The following is a 5814-nucleotide window of genomic DNA, read 5'->3' on the forward strand; positions in this document are numbered from 1 at the left end:
TTACAAGAAAAGTACCTGAAATCAGACTTGCAATGATTTTCTATACTTGAAATAGATAAAATAATAAATATTCCCATAGTGAATTCATGCAATGTTTGGGGTATCATGCCCAGAGTAGTTTTTTATTTGAGAACGAGGGGCAAAAATAGGGCTTCAATCATTATTGAACCAATATCACACATTCCCACAAAAAAAGGAGCCATTTCTAATGCCCTCACCTTTTATACACCAAGGAAAATGCTAGATTTGTTCATTGGAAAAGCAGATAAAAGATCCACAAGTCCTAAAATATGCTGATTTTATTGGAATGCTTTTGCTTCATCGTCACCTTGACACACCAGTTTTGCTGTTACCAGTTACTGGTAAGGTGCAAATGATACAGCCTGAACAATGACCTGAATAGTAATTTGGAAATCTTTACCTTAGATGATTTGGCTACAATTACACAATTCCAAAGTGTGGGTACCTATAATCCATAAATAAAAGAAATGAATCTTTTGACAAAAAGAAAGTTCAATAGCTATAAAAAAAGACTCCTCCAACAAAACAAATTCATAAAATCTGTAGTAAACCTGCTGTCTTAGTTCAAGCTGCTATAACAAAATACTGCAGATTAGGTTGCTTAACAACATTGATTTCTCACAGTTCTGGAGGATGCGAAGTCCAAGATCAAGATGCCAGTTGATTCAGTTCCTGGTGAGAGCCCCTTTCTGGCTTGCAGACAGCCACCTTCTTACAGTGTTCTCACATGGCAGAGAGAGAGTGTGAGTGCCCTGGTGTCTCTTCCTTTTCTTATGAGGATACTAGCTCCACCTCATGATATCATCTAACCCTAATTTCCTCCCAAAGATCCCACCTTCAAATATTATCACATTGAGGGTTAGAGCTCCAACGTATGAATTGGGGGTGGGGGGTGGGGGGAGGGCGAGACACAAATGTTCAGTCCTGTAACACCAGACAACTATTAACTAAAGTTTTATCCCTCAAAAAACTAACCTGATCAGCATCTGATTTCAACCAACTCTGAATATTAGCTGCTGAACAAACATTTACAGTTCTTACTAGTGCTAGATTTTCTTTAGTTCCTGCTCCCTGGTCAATTTTATATTTACTCCTACTTAATTAAAACTGTCCAATTTTGCCTAATGATGGTCACTCCTTCCTCCAGAGCTGTCATTTATCCCATCCAACTGCCTCCTCTAGCAAGAAAATTGAGAAGCATTCTCCTTTGACAAATGAATACCTCTTAATAAGCTATACTCACATACTCGCATTTCTTTTTTTTCTTTTTTTAAGAGGGACAGGGTCTCACTCAATTGCCCAGGCTGCAGTGCAGTTGCACAATCATAACTCACGGTAACTTCAAACTTCTGGGCTCAAGCGATCCTCCCACTTCAGCCTCCCAAGTATCTAGAATTATAGGCTCCTGCCACCATGCCTAGCTATATATACATATATACACACACACACACACACACACATATACACATATATACACTCACACTATATATATACACATACTATATATACATATACATACTATATATGTATATATATACACACTATATATACACACATACTATATACACACACATATATACATACTATATATGTACATACTATATATGAATTTATACACACATACACACACACACACACACACACACACATATATATAGTAGAGACTGGGTCTTGCTATGTTGCCCAGCCTAGTCTTGAACTGTGTGCCTCAAGTGATCTTCCTGCCTCAGCCCTCCCAAAGCTGGGATTACAGGCGTCAGCCACCATACCTGGTCCTCCCATTTCCTTTATCTAAACAAATGTAACACAAAACATCTTTTAAAACAAATTACAGTCTATTTAGCTAAACTTGGATTTCTCAAAACATTACTATCAAGGGGGACCTGCTTCTTAATAAGGTTTCAAATGCATCCATGAAGAGTTCTCAACCTTGTCTTGACGAGGAAGTACTCCTGACTGGCCCAGTCTCACCATCGTCCACCAAGTGGTAGAAGAGGCTGCAGAGAGTGTGACAGGGCCCTGGAGTGGTGGGTGCAGAGCCAGCTCTGCCAGCTCGAAAGCCTCTCAGGGAATACTTGGCAATTGCAGCCTGTGTGCCACTAGCTTTTACATATTTTCAAAATTCCAAGAGAAAAGCCCACAGCACCTGTCCACAAGATAATACTTATAGAAGGACTAAAGAAATGTATATGTAGGGGTTGCCCAGAGGAGACTCAACCCCAATCTTTTCATTAATTTGCATTTTTTGTCAGTCTTTCTTATACATTAGCAGTCTTAGACTCTTTAAGGACACATCTGTTTTTCATGCAAAGCTTCAAGTCACATGTACAAAGATACATTTGTGCATACAAATGAGATAAGGGCAACGAAATCTCCAGTATCCACATGTACACAGGTGTCAGTGTTTTAATGGAGAGTTACTGAAGAGCACACTTAAAATGTCACATTTCATAAAAGCTTCCCCCATCCAAAGACATAAAAACTTGGCTGCATTTATTTGTAAAACTGAAATTACTCTCAGAGAGATTTAGTTCACCTTCTAATGTCAAACAAAACAAATTTGGAATTTAAAGGATATGAAACTGCAGACATCCTTTTAAAAAATATCATATTAATGCTGAATGAATTATCAGAAATCAGGACATTCTCATAAGTTGTATATAAGTTGTCTTCAAATTCAGTTTGGTATCAAATTCTCTAGAATGTGGGCTTGTGTTAGAATGAGATTTTAGTGCTAATATTAGCAATTCCCCTTTCTGATCAAAAGGGAAAAGCTGTCAGAAGTCCCATCACAGGGTATATTCAGTATCCCACATTCAATGTTTGCTACAAATCAGGAAGTAGAGAGAGGACTTGGTTCTCTCAACCCCTCACTCATGCTACAATCATATCATCCTTGTCACAACTCGTTTGGTAAAACTCTTCATAGAGGCAGTGAGTTCACAATTGCCTATAAAACAAAATCCCTGTGCGATAAACTCTGCCATGCCCTTCATATGTCAGTGCGGCTGCCTATATATCATTAACACAATCAAATCCATCCCCACACCTTAAGTCACTGCTTGGGTTTCCCTGCTAATGCATTCCTGCAGTGCCTGCCTTTAATGTTCTGACTGTGTTCAGAATAAAAACGACTGGGTGTCCCCACTCTGTATATTCTGAAACTGAAAAGAATCAATTAAACTAGCCACATTTCCATCAGGGGTGCTGCTGCTGCTCCCCAAACAGCTTAAGCTGTCTTCTCATAGTTTATGATGTCAGCAGGATCTCTCGATTGAAATACAGCCTTAAATCTCACCCACCCCCTCGCTGGCCCTCTGTCTGCAGTATATATTATTCTTGTAGTTTTTAGAGACAGCTGTGTGAATTAATGAACTGATGTGAGAATCAGAGTTGGCCTGGAGCCCCACTTAAAAGTCATGTCGATGACCTCATAAAAACAGCAAAGAATGCTTACAGCTTGCTTGTAAAAATAAATCCATTTCTTAATAACTCAGAATGCCCACATAATTCAGCACATATTTTAACCCCAAATGATTATTTCATAAGAATGAAAATTTCCCATGAAAAAGACATTTAGCTAACCCAGGCAACTATAAACTTTAATTGATATTTCACAGTATGTACTAGTTTGCTCTCTAGGGAGTGTAGAATATCATTCTTGCACCTGCACTTTAACTCCAGAGTTATAGTATTTCAACCATTAAACATTTTTCATTAAAGCACTTCATATAGAATTAGTCTAATCTGATTTTAACAAAAGTATTCTATATTTAGTTTTTCACACTGTATTAGTGCAAACTGTTAGAACTAGAAAGGCAGGGCTTTTGTTCACTGGAAAAAGCAAAAGGGTGGTCTATATCCACTCACTTCAAAGACGGTCCTTAGTGTGTCTACCATCCTTTGAAACAAACACAGCATTTATCAACTAAGTCACTCCTGGGCAAATCATAGGCTCTGAAGAAGCCAAGACACATGGTGAGCTCAGCTGGTTTGCAAATTTGCTCCTTTTCCCATAAAACCCTGCAAAGCAGGGAAGGATGCAGAATATTTTGGAGAGGCTGGAACTGAGAAAATGTGCAAAAATTTGCATCTTATGGTTTTGAGTTTTATAGCTGTTATCTCGCTGGCAATCTTAGGTGAACAGCTGCAGGATTTTAGGATGTGTGACTTCAACTAAAAGGAAAGGGCCTTTCTAAATGCTTCAGGTTAGAATTGGAGAGAAGCAAGCAGCTTAGGAGCTCACTTGGAATCTGAGGTTAGGTAATATTTAAAGAAAACCACCCTACTCCAAATAACCTTTTTCTCCCTGAAACGCTAAACTCTATTCTTTCTCAGTTAGAACATGAACTTCTTAGAATTGAGAACACCTGAAGTAAACGAAAGCTGCTTTTCTTGAACAATAGTTGTAAGTTTTCTCAAATGGACAAGTCCATGAATGCTTCCTGACTTGGTTTCCTTGGGCTTAGCCTTTATTTAAGAAAGCATCTTAATATATTTTTATTGATGCTTCAACTTGACATGCAATGAGATCTAATGTGATATTTGACAGAATTAATCAAAGTTAATTCTGTTAAACAGATATTGCAAGAAAATGACCCAGTGTGCCAAATAAAGATGGTCCATCGGATACTTATTCATATTAAAAAAGGAAAGTTTAAGGAATAAAAAGATTTCCATTAAGCTCATTAAAATATTGGATCTTCTGACACAGTTCTAATAAAATGTATAGTGGTTGACTTCACACAACATAAATCCCCCATTGCACTCTCCTTGGGCTTGGTAGGTGCACGCAGTGTTTTTTTGTTGGTTTGTTTGTTTTTAAGTTAAAGCATACAAATGTCCCAATATTTGGCTTTTTGACCTACAAACGTGGCTCTCTCATATGGCTCAATCTAGCAGTTCCAAGGGCTCTCTGAGTGGCACCTGAAGTGGGAACCAAGCAGGAAAGGGAGTCACTGGAGTACAGCGGGGCAGGGCATAGAGAAAGCTGCAAAGATGGGCCTCACAAAGGGAGGCCTAAGTTAGTAGAGTCGGGGAGCACAAAGCCGCCAGAGTGGGAGACCTTTTGCCCACACACTAGGGAATCAATCTTACTTCATGTGGAAGACATAGTTTGCCATGTTATTCTCAAGAGAACATCAGGATATTATTGTAAAGCCTTGGAACCCGGTGGAGATCTGGAAAATCTCTTCCTGTCTGATGCTTTTCTGACAGGTAAGTCAAGGGTGGCCTCGCATTCCCCGGCAGGGTGTGGCTGTGAAGGCCCCTTGCACAGAGGAACCACTCTGGTAGTTTCTTATAAACTACCATTACCATTAGTGGCCATGGCAGTGGGAATAAAAGCAAATCCAAGCTGCTGGGCCAAGCCAAGTGGCTGACTGGGCAAATGAGAGGCAATGGGGATGAGCCCTGGAATGCAATGCTCCTGCCTGGGTGGTCTCTGTACACATTTCTAACAAGCCAGTGTGAGGGGCTGAGGAAGTGCTTCTTGTTTTCCTGGAATTAACTCCTACAGCCCACTGATGAGGGCAAAAGGAGAGTGGCACCTCCATTCTAGGTTTAAAGATTTCCAAAGCACCATGTCAGGATAATTGGGACAAGCACTCCCCCTTCACCAGCCTCCTCCCTCCCCACACACATCAGTACAAGAGAAGGATGGATGATAAAGAAGGGGGTCTTACAATGAACACAGAGTATGTGGAGCATCAACTATGTTTTCTCAAATTGATGTGGCCAGCTGATCCCTCTTCCTACAAGATTGAAGCATGCCTGTCTGGAAATTGTCTCTTG

This window comes from Hylobates moloch, unplaced genomic scaffold (assembly GCF_009828535.3).
Source record: "Hylobates moloch isolate HMO894 unplaced genomic scaffold, HMol_V3 SCAFFOLD_9, whole genome shotgun sequence".
Classification (NCBI taxonomy): Eukaryota; Metazoa; Chordata; class Mammalia; order Primates; family Hylobatidae; genus Hylobates; species Hylobates moloch.